General features: G+C 38.7%; 1 protein-coding gene across 1 annotated transcript in view; it reads left to right on the plus strand.

The window, feature by feature from the left end:
* The window catches only part of GRIN2B (glutamate ionotropic receptor NMDA type subunit 2B), a 459,336-nt gene that overhangs the window by 202,097 nt on the left and 241,810 nt on the right, over positions 1-15,429 (plus strand). The window lies entirely within an intron of this gene.

The following is a 15,429-nucleotide window of genomic DNA, read 5'->3' on the forward strand; positions in this document are numbered from 1 at the left end:
CTGTTTATACAACATAAGGGTGGGTGGGAGGGCCCAAGGACAATTCCATCTTGCACCTCTTTTTTTTCTCTTGAATTATGTACTGTTTGGGGCCTAGTTTTTCAAACTGCCATCCTGTCTGCCACTGCAGTGTCACTCCTAGATGGGCCACGTGTTTGTGCCGCCCACTCGTGTCGCTTAGCATAGTCATCCATCTACCTCGGTGCAACCTTTTGGACATAAAAACACTATTGTGAGGTGTGAGGTGTTCAGAATAGACTGGAAATGAGTGGAAATTAAGGTTTTTGAGGTTAATAATAGCATAGGAGCAGAAAAATCAACACATTCTGTGATTTTAGCTGTTTTTATGCTTTTTAAAAAAAATACAGATCCAAAACACAAAACCCAGAACCCAAAACACCGAAGGGTGGTTTTGGCAAAACCAATCCAGATCCAAAACACGAAGAAAGATCCAGATCCAAAACCAAAACACAAAACACGAAAAGTGGCCGGTGCACACCCCTACTTTTTACTGACATCGCTGGTTTTGCATGCAAAAAAGTATCGCGTGCGTCCCTGGTTATCCCCGTATTCAATCGTCCCGGCAAAACTCAAACAGGCGAAAAGTGCTGTCAGATATGGGGAAATCAGCCTGACACACCCAAAAGATGCACTGACATGGGGGATCACTATGGTATGGATACCCCCGAATAACCCTGCTGGAGGTATTAGGGGTGCTTAAGTGCTCTCAATTGGTGCTATTTTGCGTCTTTGCACAAGTGGTGAAGAATAGCATTTTGCAGTTTTTTGGGGGGAGCAAAAGTACAGTAAGTAGTCCCAGCAAATTTGGGGTACATGAAAATGGGTGCAGCATGGTTAAAAATTGCTAAAGTGAGGTCTTAAAAAGCATTAAAAACGCACCTTCAGCAAGCACCTGCAATCAAAAAAACACCACCCCCATAATCGCATACCCCCCAAAGTCTATTTCGCTATTTTTTAAGTTTGTACCCCAACTTTGACCTTTTTCGCCCCCATTTTCAAAGTAAATTTTTGTGGTGTTCTTTAATTCTTTTTTGGATTTTTTGACCAGTTTACATTTGGGGACCTGTACTAAGAATGCAGGGTAGTTTCCCCACCTTTGCAGCCCAAATCCACAATTCTGCACTTTTTTCTAACAGCTATTCATAGGTGAAACTTTTCCGCCAGGTACATTGCATTGTGTTTTTGCACCGGCGAAAAGTCACAACAATTGAATACGGGGGTAAGTTTACGCTGGTGAAATGATGTCACCTGCGAAACTTTTTCGCAAAAAACGGCTTTTCGCCGCTAATTGAATACGGCCCTTATTAGTGTTCATTCTAGCATAATGACATTTATTACCTATAATAGAGAATTGGCTGTTCACCTTATCAGTCATCAGTGCATCAGTCACTGAAGCAATGCCTCATACCTCAACAATGTAACTAGCTCATTTGTTTATATAGAAAGGTCCAATTTACTATCCTGTGAAGGCAGCTAGTATATTTTAAATATCACTGAACTGTTTAAAGATGTCAAGAATATGAATGGCGGAGAACAAACTTTAAATTATGCTGCAACTTGATTAAAGAGCTCAGTTATTCGAAGGATCAATCATTCATCGTATTTGCACACAGAAGACAATGCTAACAAGACCTGGAAATCTGTTGCCCTCGACCAGAGATGCTGCTCTGTCCACTGATACAGCATCTGTCTGGCGCTGGTGTCCGGTGTCCTCATTGGCATGGTGACAGCGCTGCAGGCTCAGCCTCGGTGTCCTCGTGGGCATGTTTTATAACCTACCCGGCATCAGGATGCAGACGCACGTCTCTGAAACACCGCCCAGTTGCGGTGCTGTTTGGGCAGGACAGCAGGCGCGTTGCATACACAACGCGCCTGTGACGTGACGTCATGACGCTGACACACCTGCCGAGCATAGGTGCTGCTCGGGCAGGCCTGCAGATAGCCAGTACGGCACCATCTGGTCATCGGCCCTTCTGGCATTTGCAAGATGGCCAGTCTGGCCCTATGTGTGATAGGACAGGGGTAGGCAACCTGTGACACTTCAGCTCCATGGGACCATACATCTTAGCATGCCCTGCCACAGCTTTACATAGTAAATATAGATAGTAAGCTTCACTGGGACACGGACTGATGTGAATGAAATATTAACTATAAAGCACATATAAATAATATGTATGTGCTATATAAATGAATAAATACATAAATAATTAGTCCATGTACATATTTATATAGAAAAAAGAATATACTAACTTTCTATGTACTGTGTAAAGCTGGGAAGTGAGGAGTCCAAGTACCTACTACAGTATAATTACTCTTTCCATTCTTACCTGACGGTAGTGAAATTTGCTCTGCTTGGCAGCATTGAGCACTGACATTGGAAAACACTGTATAGGCAATATGTATGTAGTGTCGTGTGGATGCTGCTATCAGCAACTTTCACACATAACATTTCCAAGTCCAATTGCAGATGATATGCCTCACTGTATTAAAGAGTATCTGTTGTATAGCTGACACAGACAAAATTGGTGAATGGACACTTGTACAATAGCACATTGTAAATATACAACAAATGTGTTACCAAAGAGACCAGATACCTTTTTGGTAGCCACACAAAACAGACTATATAGAATTTTTGGCACTGATTGTTAGCAGAGGCGTCAATGCTTGAAAAAGACATCATTAGACATGAAAAAGACAACATTAGTTAAAAAAACACAATTAAAAAGCATAGCACTGCAAACTACATGTGTGTTATACTAATAGTCTGATATTTGTGGGGGAAACAAAGGACACACACTAGAATTGGCCACTGAATAATAGCGATCAATGGGCACATACTGTAGAGTTCCTCAATCCAATTAAGATTTTGAGAACAGTGGTGTTAAATATGATTGCTGTGTCGATAGATAGATAGATAGATAGATAGATAGATAGATAGATAGTGTAGATAGATAGATACTGTAGATAGATACGATAGATACTATAGATAGATATAATAGATACTGTACGATAGATAGATAGATAGATAGATAGATAGATAGATAGATACTGTGGATCAGGGGTGGGGAACCTTTCTTCTGCCGAGTGCCATTTTGATATTATTCGCAAGCGCGGTGCAGGCCACATCCCCTTTGCGTGATGTCACATGGGGCAGGGCCACAATCGCCAGTGGTTACAGCAATGCCCAGAGCATCCTAAGGAAGCTCCGGGGAGCTGTAAGGGCAACGGTGTGACCGTCTGAAGCATCCAGGCGCACTGCTGCATAAATTCTGACTGCAGGGTGCCATTCTAGATGAGGCTAGCAGAAAAAAGCTCAGAGGGCCAGACCAAATGATTCCGAGGGCCTTATACGGCCCCCGGGCCTGAGGTCCCCATCCCTGCTGTAGATAGATAGATCGATAGATAGATAGATCTGTATTTGTCTGTCTTTTTGTCTATATGTGTCTAGATCAGGGATTTGATAAAGCTGGGGGTTACCCAGCGAAACGCGTTAGGTGTTCTAGCACCCCTCTATTTCAAAAGGATACATCTGGATCATTCTGCTAATATTGCTGACATCTTACCTGGAACAAACTCCGTGGACCACACATACTTGTTTGGGCAAATCTCCAAGGAACAGATGGACGTATATCATCATATTTATATCACCATTTGGATTACAAAGTTTCACCACTCCAAGGGACACCATCAGAGCATGATGTCGCTCTAGCATACCGCAGATCCCTAATATCGTGAGTTTGGTTAGAGACTTACCCATTTGGAACATTGATTATCTTACCACTGTCATCCTAAGGAGTTCCAGAGATTTATGCATAAATCTTTCCATTTGTATACCGTAATTGAAGGGGTAGCATTATTATTGGCTAATATTTTTATATTAAATATTTATTTATTTTTATTATTAAACACATTTATTTACCTTGATTGCACTTCATCTGGTTAATTATTAGTTCTCATAGCGCTGTAACCATTCATTCCTTTTCACTATATATTGAGTGTGACTAAACTCATTTACTACAGCTGCTGTAGAAAAATTGCCCAAGTCAAGCGCCCGTTGTGAAGTTTTTTCTTCACTTTCCTCTGGTTCTTGCATGGGGAACCTCCTGCCCGGAAGCCATATAAGGCCCTCGGAATCATTTGGTCTGGCCCTCTGAGCTTTTTTCTGCTAGCCTCATCTGGCTAGCAGGGTGCCTAGAATGGCACACTGCAGCCAGAATATATGCAGCAGTGCCACCTGGAGGGTCCTTAGGACTCTTCAGACGGTCACACAGCTGCCCTTACAGCTCCCCCGAGCATCCTCAGGATGTTCTGGGCATTGCTGTAATCACTGGCAATTGTGGCACTGCCCCGCGAATAATGGTCTAGATAGATAGATAGATAGATAGATAGATAGATAGATAGATAGATAGATCTGTGTCTGTCTTTTTGTTTATCTATTTATATGCGTCTAGATAGATATTGTAGATAGATAGGTAGATAGATGGATAGATAACTATAGAGATATACGATAGATACTATAGACAGATAGATAGATACTATAGATAGATACTATAGATAGATACAATAGATACTATAGATAGATACTGTAGATAAATATATACACACTGTAGATAGATATATAGATACTGTAGATAAATAGATAGATAGATGTCTGTCTTTTTATCTATTTATATGTGTCTAGATAGATTGATAGATATTATAGATAGATATGATAGACTATAGATAGATACTGTAGATAGATATATAGATACTGTAGATAGATAGATCTGTCTGTGTCTGTCTTTTTGTCTATTTATATGTGTCTAGATAGATAGATAGATAGATACTGTAGATAGATTCGATAGATAGTATAGCTAGATAGCTAGATAGATATATAGATAGATAGATACTTATTTATACATCATTGTGAGTGTTTAAACATGGTGAGTGCTGGGTTTTCTGTTTTTATTTATTTAAGCAATGTGGTCACAGGCCACTTGCACCCCAGTCCTGAGAATGGCGAGTGCAGGTCTGCACCCCAGATCTGGGAGTGGCGAGTGCAGTGGATTTCTGACTTTGTTAGATAGATAGATAGATAGATAGATAGATAGATAGATAGATACGATAGATACTATAGATAGATACTGTAGATAGATACGATAGATACTATAGATAGATACTGTAGATATAGATAGCTATGATAGATACTATAGATAGATAATGTAGATAGATAGATACGATTGATCTGTCTGTGTCTGTCTTTTTATCTATTTATACGTGTCTAGATAGATAGATATTATAGATAGATATGATAGAGACTATAGATAGATACTGTAGATATATGTGTCTAGATAGATACGATAGATACTATAGATAGATACTGTAGATAAATATATAGAAACTGTAGATAGATACTGTAGATAGATATATAGATACTGTAGATAGATAGATAGATAGTTCTGTCTGTGTCTGTCTTTTTGTCTATTTATATGTGTCTAGATATATAGATAGATACTGTAGATAGATAGATACTGTAGATAGATTTGATAGATACTATAGTTAGATACTGTAGATAGATATATAGATAGATAGATACGATAGATACTGTAGATAGATACGATAGATACTATTGATAGATGCTGAAACTATTGATAGATATGATAGATACTATAGATAGATAATGTAGATAGATAGATACGATTGATCTGTCTGTGTCTGTCTTTTTATCTATTTATACGTGTCTAGATAGATAGATATTATAGATATATATGATAGATACTATAGATAGATACTGTAGATAGATATATACTATAGATAGATATGATAGATACTATAGATAGATAGATAGATAGATAGATAGATACTGTAGATACGATAGATAGATAGATAGATAGATCTGTCTGTGTCTGTCTTTTTGTCTATTTATATGTGTCTAGATAGATACTGTAGATAGATACTATAAAGATATACGATAGATAGATAGATAGATAGATAGATACTATAGATAGATATATACTGTAGATAGATACGATAGATACTGTAGATAGATACTGTAGTTATATACTGTAGATAGATAGATTATGTAGATAGATACAATAGATACTGTAGATAGATAGATACAGTAGATAGATACTGTAGCTCTATCCGTGTCTGTCTTTTTGTCTATTTATATGTGTCTATATAGATAGATACTGTACATAGTTAGATACTATAGAGATATTCGATAGCTAATATAGATAGGTAGATAGATATGTCTGTGTCTGTCTGTTTGTTTATCGATTTATATGTGTCTAGATAGATAGATACTGTAGATAGATAGATACTATAGAGATATACAATAGATACTATAGATAGATAGATACGATAGATACTATAGATAGATAGATACTGTAGTTATATACTGTAGATAGATAGATTCGATAGATAGATAGATAGATAGATAGATAGATAGATAGATAGATATGATAGATACTATAGATAGATACTGTAGATAGATAGATAGATAGCTCTATCTGTGTCTGTCTTTTTGTCTATTTATGTGTCTAGATAGATAGATAGATATATTATAGATAGATACGATAGATATTATAGATAGATATATACTGTAGATAGACAGATAGATAGATAGATCTGTCTGTGTCTGTCTTTTTGTCTATTTATATGTGTCTAGATAGATCGATACTGTAGATAGATAGATAGATAGATAGATAGATAGATAGATAGATACTGTAGATAGATACTATAGGTAGATACTGTAGATAGATACTGTAGATATATATATAGTTAGATATGATAGATACTGTAGATAGATCTGTCTGTGTCTGTCTTATTGTCTATTTATGTGTCTTGATAGATAGATACTATAGATAGATAAATACTGTAGTTATATACTGTAGATAGATAGATACTGTAGATAGATAGATCCTTTAGATAGATACAATAGATACTATAGATAGATACTGTAGATAGATATATAGATAGATACTATAGAGAGATAGATAGTTCTGTCTGTGTTTGTCTTTTTGTCTATTTATATGTGTCTAGATAGATAGATAGATACTGTATATAGATAGATAGATAGATAGATAGATAGATAGATAGATAGATAGATAGATAGATAGATACTATAGAGATATACGATAGATACTATAGATACTGTAGATAGATAGATAGATAGATAGATAGGTAGATACTTAAGATAGATACTGTAGATAGATAAGATAGATAGATACTGTAGTTATATACTGTAGATAGATAGATATTATAAATAGATAGATACTATAGATAGATATGATAGGTAATATAGATAGATAGATACTGTAGTTATATACTGTAGATCAGAGGTTCCCAACCACGGTCCTCAAGGCACACTAACAGTCCAGGTTTTAAGGATAGCCCCACTTAAACACAGGTGTCTTAATTAGTACCTCAGTTATTTTGATTTAACCATCTGTGCTCAAGCATGGAAATCACTAAAACCAGGACTGTTAGTGTGCCTTGAGGACAGAGTTTGGGAAACACTGCTGTAGATAGATAGATACGATAGATACTATAGATAGATAGATATAGATAGATAGATCTCTCTGTGTCTGTCTTTTTGTATATTTGTATGTGTCTAGATAGATAGATATGATAGATACTATAGATAGATAGATACTATAGATAGATCGATACGATACATATATAGTATAGATAGATACTATAGATAGATATATACTGTAGATAGATAGATAGACATTATATTATGTGCTTTTTTTAAAAACCTGTACTGCTGGCAGGTTTGACCATATTGACCTACAGTAACATTGGGAATGTAACAGAATAGCAGGGTACTGTTTTTTTGCTTACCAGATAGTACATTCTTTGTATAATTTCCTGCAAGAAAGGGCAGAATGGTGAAATCTTTAGCACGCTTACTATTAGGGATGGAAAAATGGCATAGACTTAACCTAGTTTCACATAGATTTTCTTTGAAGATATTACACACAATGGAGTAGGGAAAATTTTTAAATATTACATAAAAGTTAGAAGTGTTATTGAAAAATGTGACTGTGTGCTATTGGACTAATGGTGCATAGACGCGGTCAGATTTTTCTTCAGATCTGAACGATAACGATTTCAAAAATCGTTCAATCGTTCATATCTGATGGAAAATCTGACATGTCTGAACGATAAATGTTGCGCGTTCCCAATGGTCAGCTAACGATATCTGACATCTGATGTGTTTGCAGTCAGTTTTGGACGATTTTAGTCATTTTAATGCAGTCAAAAATCGTTCATAGTTGAAATCGTTCAAATCATTGGTCAAATCATTCATCAAATCGTTCGGATCGTTCAATCGTTCATATGACAAATCTGACCGTGTGTATTCAAGAGTATACAGAATTTAGTAATTACACTTTTCTTTCCTGACATCTGACAGAGAGCGCTATTCCTGTAACATAATGTACAACATATATTGACGGACTACAAAGAGTCTGACATTTGTCTTTTTAATGATCGTATCACAGACAGAGTGGCAGAAATATACTTCTCAGATCTACATTATTATCATAAACCTCTTTATTTATTGGAGCAAATACTGACCTACGTGTCCTATATCTATTGCATATCCCAGCATATCTCTCTCACTTCTTCCTGCATCCATAAAGAATGTTCCTGTAGAAGTTGTTACAATCTGATAATTCAAGACCTTCAATACTGCTAAAAGACTCTAGTCTGTGGGTCATTCTATCGGTAAAGAGGTTAATTAGAGTCTTTGACAATGGAGATTTTATCGTGTCTGTTCTAATGAAGAGTTGCAATGCACAGTACAAAATAATAGTCTCTGCAGCCCCGAACAAGTGGAGTTTACCCATGGAAACCACATAAAAGGGCCGATGCAGGGTTGAGTGCTGGTCAGTGCTGCGGATGGGTATTTCTGTAAACTAAAACTGGGTAGTGACCGAGTGTTTGCACATACCCAAAGTGGGGACCATATAGATGGAATTACCAGCTATGCTAAATTGTGCATACACAAAGATACGCCTGCTTACAGACGTCTCTCTTGCACAATGGATTAGACTGGTGCTAGTATGCACCGATAATGATGTCATCTATAGTATGACAACAAGTGTATGGAGCAGGGTAATCATGTTGAGGTGTGCAAATGGGCAAATACCTGCATTTTGTCTCTGTGCACACAATGCAGATGTAATTAAGTCTGACTCGCATTCAACTCTGCACCAGCCCCAGAGTGTCAGTGATTGACAGTCTGCTGCGATTTCTGGGCGAGGAGGGGGCGGTAACAGCCTCCGTTTTCCAAAACGGAGGCGTGTTGCCACCGTTGGGGGAGTGGAGAGGACAGGATCTCCATCAGCTGACGGAGATTTCCTGGTCTCATGTACTCATCTGCAGCGGATGACTTGGGTGACCCCATGGTCACTCAGTAGGTCGAAGGGATTGCAGATGGTCCTTGGACACAGCTCGGATCAGTAATGCATGCAGGAGATGTGATGCCTCCTGCTGCATTACCAAATTACAGGTTTTGCAGCTGATAACATGTTAGTAGCTGAAATAGCATATACGTCCGCAGCTGAATCACCTCCTCTGTTCTGCAGTGATTTCTGAAACTCTAGTGATTTTGGAAGCTATACAGATTTATTTTCTGTAAGTCAGTCTGCCCCTGATATACCCAATTCCAAACGGTATGAGAATACACTGCCTGCACTGTTGAGAAATAGCAACCATTGATAATATCCATTAAAGAGGCTAAAATAATCCAGACAATAGAGAGTTAAAGTGACCTCTCTGCTTCATTTATAGGATACACTGTAACACAAACATGAAAAGTTAATTTCACAGACCAGTGCTGCTGACTCAAAAGGTTTCAACTAGAGCTGAGTGTTTACTTGATGCATTGACAGCGCAGCACAAAGTATTCTGTCATTTGTGCGCCTGCAGCATAACCCTTCTTGTCAACACTCTCCCTCACACTGCTTTAGGCCACAGTGATATTCCGCCAGAAGGCAGAGGTGCAAAGATATATATTATAACAGTGCAATTTGTTGTGCATAACAACCAATAAGATAAAAGCTATCATTGTCAAGCATAAGTTTGAAAATTAAATCGAACATTTCATTGGATAATTTAGGTTAAAGCACATTATGCTCATGTGGGTAAGAGTGCAGTATGTGGGATGTAGCCAATGATATTGCTACTTAACACATCAGAGTCAAAGAAGCAAAGAACACAGAAGCTCCTGAAAGACCCATAAGTCATCCCCCGCTAATTATTTAATGTACCAGTATGCCACTTAACCTCTTCATAACAGGAAATGGGTTTAACCAAAGTAACTTTAATATTTTCAGCATTTGTTCTGCAGATTTAGAAAAAAAAAGTCTTAGTCTATACCAGAGGTTCCCACATTCGGCTCCCAAGGCACCCTAACGGCCCAGGTTTTAAGGATATCCATACTTGGGCACAGGTGACTTAATTAGTACCTCAGTATTTTGATTTAACAATCTGTGCTCAACCATGGATAACCTTAAAACCTGGACCATTAGGGTGCCTTGAGGACTGAGTTTGGGAACCTCTGGTCTATGCAACCATATTTTCAGTGATTGATTTGTTTTAGCATATTTAAAACATTCGTTTATTAGCATATTGGAATCGATAGCATCTTATTTTTATGAAATTATTATTTTAGTCTAAATGTTACATTGAAAGATTTACCTTTAATCACACAAGCTTACCAGGAAATGTCATCACGCCAAATCCTCCCAAATACAGAAAGACCAATACATTTATAGTGACTAGTGTATTAGCTACTCAAATAGTAGTACAAGGCTGCAGGCCACTAGTATACATGATATCACTGACAACTTTTACAATGTGTCATGTGACACATTTGTATATATACTGTTCAAATATAGGTGATGACATATGCTAATATGTCATCCATTCTAAAGGCTCATAACTGTAATACCAACACCATGAGTAATAGTAATTGTGTGACACAGCGCATACACGCCTGCATTTAGAGTGTGCATGGGCTGTATGGCATCAGATGTTTGCCATCATTGCAGATTGAAGAGGGTACATAACTGCACATGTGCCTGATCATTTTGTGACTATATTTAGAAAGGCTGTTATTACAGTAGCGAACCCACACTAAGCTTAGAGTGCGTCATCCCCATATATTTTTATGTTGTGCACAATTGACAGCTATTGATGCTCTTGATGGTATTTATTCTGACTTGGCAATTTTGCAGAGGAGTCAGTGAGTAAACTGAGGACAATTCAGCCTATCTGCAGCCGAGGAAATGAGCTTAGAAATCCAGAGGCAGACCCCCACCTAGTCAGTCGGGCTTTCCACTCATCTCATTACCCCTACTATTTTGAAATGGTTTATTTCCCTGATCTCATTGTGACAAGCTGGGACACGACACAAGTAGCAGCTGCTTCTCTGACCGGAGCCTGCGAACACATAACAGATGTCAGCAGCTGGACCACGATCACAAGGGAGAATATTATCAAGTGGGGCTTTTCTGTTAAAGGGAGAGAAAACAAAGCTTTAAATTGACACTTCAAAACTTCCAAAGGTGTTTTTTGTCCATTTTTCATCCATGATCAGTGATGGAATAATTGATCACTCTATATTATAGGTGGGCAATTAGCTCCCCCCCAGCTGTTGTAGAACTACACATCCCAGCATGCCTTGCCACAGTTTTGCTATTTGGCCATGCTAAAACTGTTGCAAGGCATACAGGGATGTGTACTATATTAAATGTCTGGGTCCATCATGATACGCTCAGTCACTTGTTGGTCTGTGGTATATGAATCCAAAGTATAAATATAGTTCTATGGGATCACAACATAGACAAAAATAAATTGTATTTATTGCTTATATTTTATATCATGACTTAATGCATACTTGCCTGCTTGTCTGGATGTCTGGAATGTTCCCAAATTTTGTGATGATTTTTCAAACTCTAGGTAGAGAAGAGCATTCTCCCGGATCTTGCCCACTCCCCCAGGGAAATTAATGGCCCTGAGGATTGATGATATGATGTGCGGTGAATCGCGTAATGGTGGCCCCCCTTAAAATACAATGCTGTGATTTGCGGGGCAGCGATGACACCTCACCCTCTCATCTCCAACTGGACCCTACCCACCGAGAGAATTGATCTAAGAAGTGGGGAGAAAATACATTTTCAGTGTTGTCCTTGTTTCATGTATGCTAAAGGGTTCATTACAGGTTCTTCTGATTAATTAAACATTAGTCAGTTATTTATTGCAATAATTAAGATAACTCAGTGCATAGTCAGCACTGAACTATAGAAACTCGTACTTACACCTCTGTAAATATACAATTATGAGTTGATCTGTAGGCAGATTCATTTCATAGTACATACTGTATGCAATTACCAAGTCCTAATTTTGCACATTATATCAAACATTTAAGCCAATTGCGAACTTGTTTCTGCTCTTACAAAATAGATGGCTAATGTTGCAGATCATGCTTAGCAAACCTAAGTGAGAACAAAATAAAGATCGCGGGTGCAAGTTTATGTGAGTGTGAAGAAAATGAGGACACAAATTATCACTTGTCAGGCTAATGAATTGCAGGCTTGCTACACTATTGACACACAGCACTATCAGGCTTTCATGGATAACTTGCTCTATGCACATCCTCCCCAAGTAATCAGATAGATCTCAATGAGAAGTAATTCACACCTCCTCTCCTGATAGATAACAACTTTTCCTTGCACAGCCAGTGACTACTAAACATAGTTTAGTTGTAAGCAGATACTGCCAAAATACTGCTTAGGATACTGCCAAAACACTGCTTAAAGATGCATTGGCCATAAAATCATTCCAGCTGGTAAGTGGAGATGAGTAAGTTCATTTCAATTTATCAATGTACAAATATATTATTTGATTAAATTGTTTGGTTTGGAAATATTGACATTTTGCTAGTTTTACAATTGCTTAAGTACTCAGAGTCAAAAAATTTAATATCCACATTGGGATATAAATTAATTTGTGCATTTATCTTTCAGTGGAAATAATGAAGTTATTTAATAGCAAAATGAAAAATGTGTAACTGCGCAGTAACCCTTAACAACCAACTAAACATATGTTTTTTTTTCATGTCTAACCTGCACTAGTCCAATAAAGTAGTGGAACACAGTATTGTTTTGAACTAGTGCATGTTTGTATTTTCTTAATAAATAACTTGCTCATTAAATTATATAAGATCCTCTCAGTCCTTCCATCAGCCACTGTGAGGTACCTGGATAGGGGTATATTTAGGTATTTGAAGGCCCCATAGCAAAATTTAGTAAGGGCCTCTATGTACCTCCCAATGGTAAAAACTTTATATAACACATGTAACTTTGACAAGGAAGCTCTGGGCCCCATAGCAGCTGAACCCCTTGCACCCATGGTAGTTACATCCATATGGATGGCCATTGTCCACCAGCTGGCAGGACCATCTTAACTTATGGGCACAGTGGGAAGCTGCCCAGGGCCCCACAATTTTAGAGGCATCATGCAGGGGCGGGCTGGGCCGGGGAAGCATCTACATGGAGTGTGCAGCCGCTCGCTCTGTGCACAGGACAGCTGGCTGAGAGGCAGGCAGAGAAAGATGCTCCCCGGCCACTCAGAATGTGAATTACACACAATCATAGTGGCTAGGCAGTGCTGTCTACCTGCCTCCCAGCCTGCAGCCACAGAGACGCATTAGGAGAGGGGGGGCACTTCCCTCGGCCCCCATTTATCAGGGGTCCCCATACTTTTCTCTTACTTTACACCATGTTTTTATGTTTAAACATTGATTTTGTTGAAAGTACCAATAGATGTAAAGGTTTAATTTTATTGACAGTTTACCTTTTTATTCCAGTGAATGGTTGGGTAGGGGCCACATCCATTGCTTTGCCCGGGACCTTCAATGCTGTTAAGATGGCCTTGTTAACTGGCAGTCTATGGTTCAATCTCTGGGTCAGGGAGCTTATAATCTAAGGAATCAGTAGCGTCACTATGGGGTGCAGGGGGGTATGGGCCGCACAAGGTGTCATGCTCAGAGGGGGTGACACCAAAATGCTGGCTCCTCCTCAGTGATAGGAGCCGGGTGCTGCAGTGGGACATTCTCCTGCAGCACTCGGCTCCTGTCACAGAGGAGCCGATAGTAAAGGCACAGTCTCCGGGGACAGCCCAACATCTCTGGGGATGCTGGGTAAGCCCCGGAGGGACATGATTGGAAGTCCTGCGAGGCCACGTCCCATTCATGGTAGGACACTCCCACTGTTCAGGCGCACGTCACACGTGGGGGGACTTAAAACGAGCACCGGATGTCACCAGATCCCGTGACGCCTCTGTAAGGAATCAAACTCTATACCCATACTGAAACTTAAGATTTATTACAGGTCTTTCTAGAACAAAAGAACAGATTTTGAAATTAAAGACCAGAATATTAAACCTAACACAAGGCGGTCAATTCATTTCCCGAATTTTGCATGTCCAGGGTGAATATGGGGACAAGATGATGTGCCATTGCCAGTGTTTCCACGCCACTTCGCCCCAATCTATCCTAATTGAATTGATCCCAAGGAGAGCGAGACCATCTTCCAGCAGAAATGATGATGACTGATACATTATTTAAAAAAATTGTGATTTTTTTCTTTTTCTTTTTCTTTTTCCAAGACTTTAAGAAGAAAACAATCCACACTGACAAAAAGAAAACAACTTCGTGAAAATAAATTATAAAAAAAATAATGGTAAAAAAACAACACAGAAAAGAAAAATATTTGAAATCAACTTATAGGTTCTTTCTGCCTTTTAAATCTGTTCTTCTGTATTAAAGTCTTATTTGTGCACCTCCCCCAAAGCCTTGCGATTAATATTAAACTGGAAATACAACTGGGGGTGTTACGACTGCAACATGATGGGTTATGCTGCCCATCCACTAGGCGATTATACCTAGCGATGGAGCGATAACGACGGTCGTTATCGCTCCATCGCTTGGTAATCGCCCACAAATCGGCAGTAAAAGGTTAAAAACGAGCAGCGATGTGCGCGCCCGCTGGTCGTTTTTAACATCAATCGTCGCCCGAACATGACGGTCAACCTGACGACCGCCGTCAGGTTGCCATGTTCGGGGATGATTGATCTGCATACACTGAACGTCTGAACATTCAGTGTATGCAGTTCACCCCGCGGGAGACAACGGCGTCGTAATCGTGCCATCGTCCCCCGCATTGTTAAATGGATGGGCAGCATTAGTGTGGTTTTTTTAACTGTATTAATTCATACTACCTGTAAACAAAACTCAGTGTTTTGTTTGTTTGAGAGAAACAAATGTTTTTTTTCTTTTTCTATCTTTTAGCAGGAATATTATTGTTTACTTAACTGTGAAAACAAGGAAGCTATATTGATTTATTGGAAATG

This window comes from Taudactylus pleione, unplaced genomic scaffold (genome assembly GCF_031769625.1).
Source record: "Taudactylus pleione unplaced genomic scaffold, aTauple2 ptg000080l, whole genome shotgun sequence".
NCBI classification, from domain to species: Eukaryota; Metazoa; Chordata; class Amphibia; order Anura; family Myobatrachidae; genus Taudactylus; species Taudactylus pleione.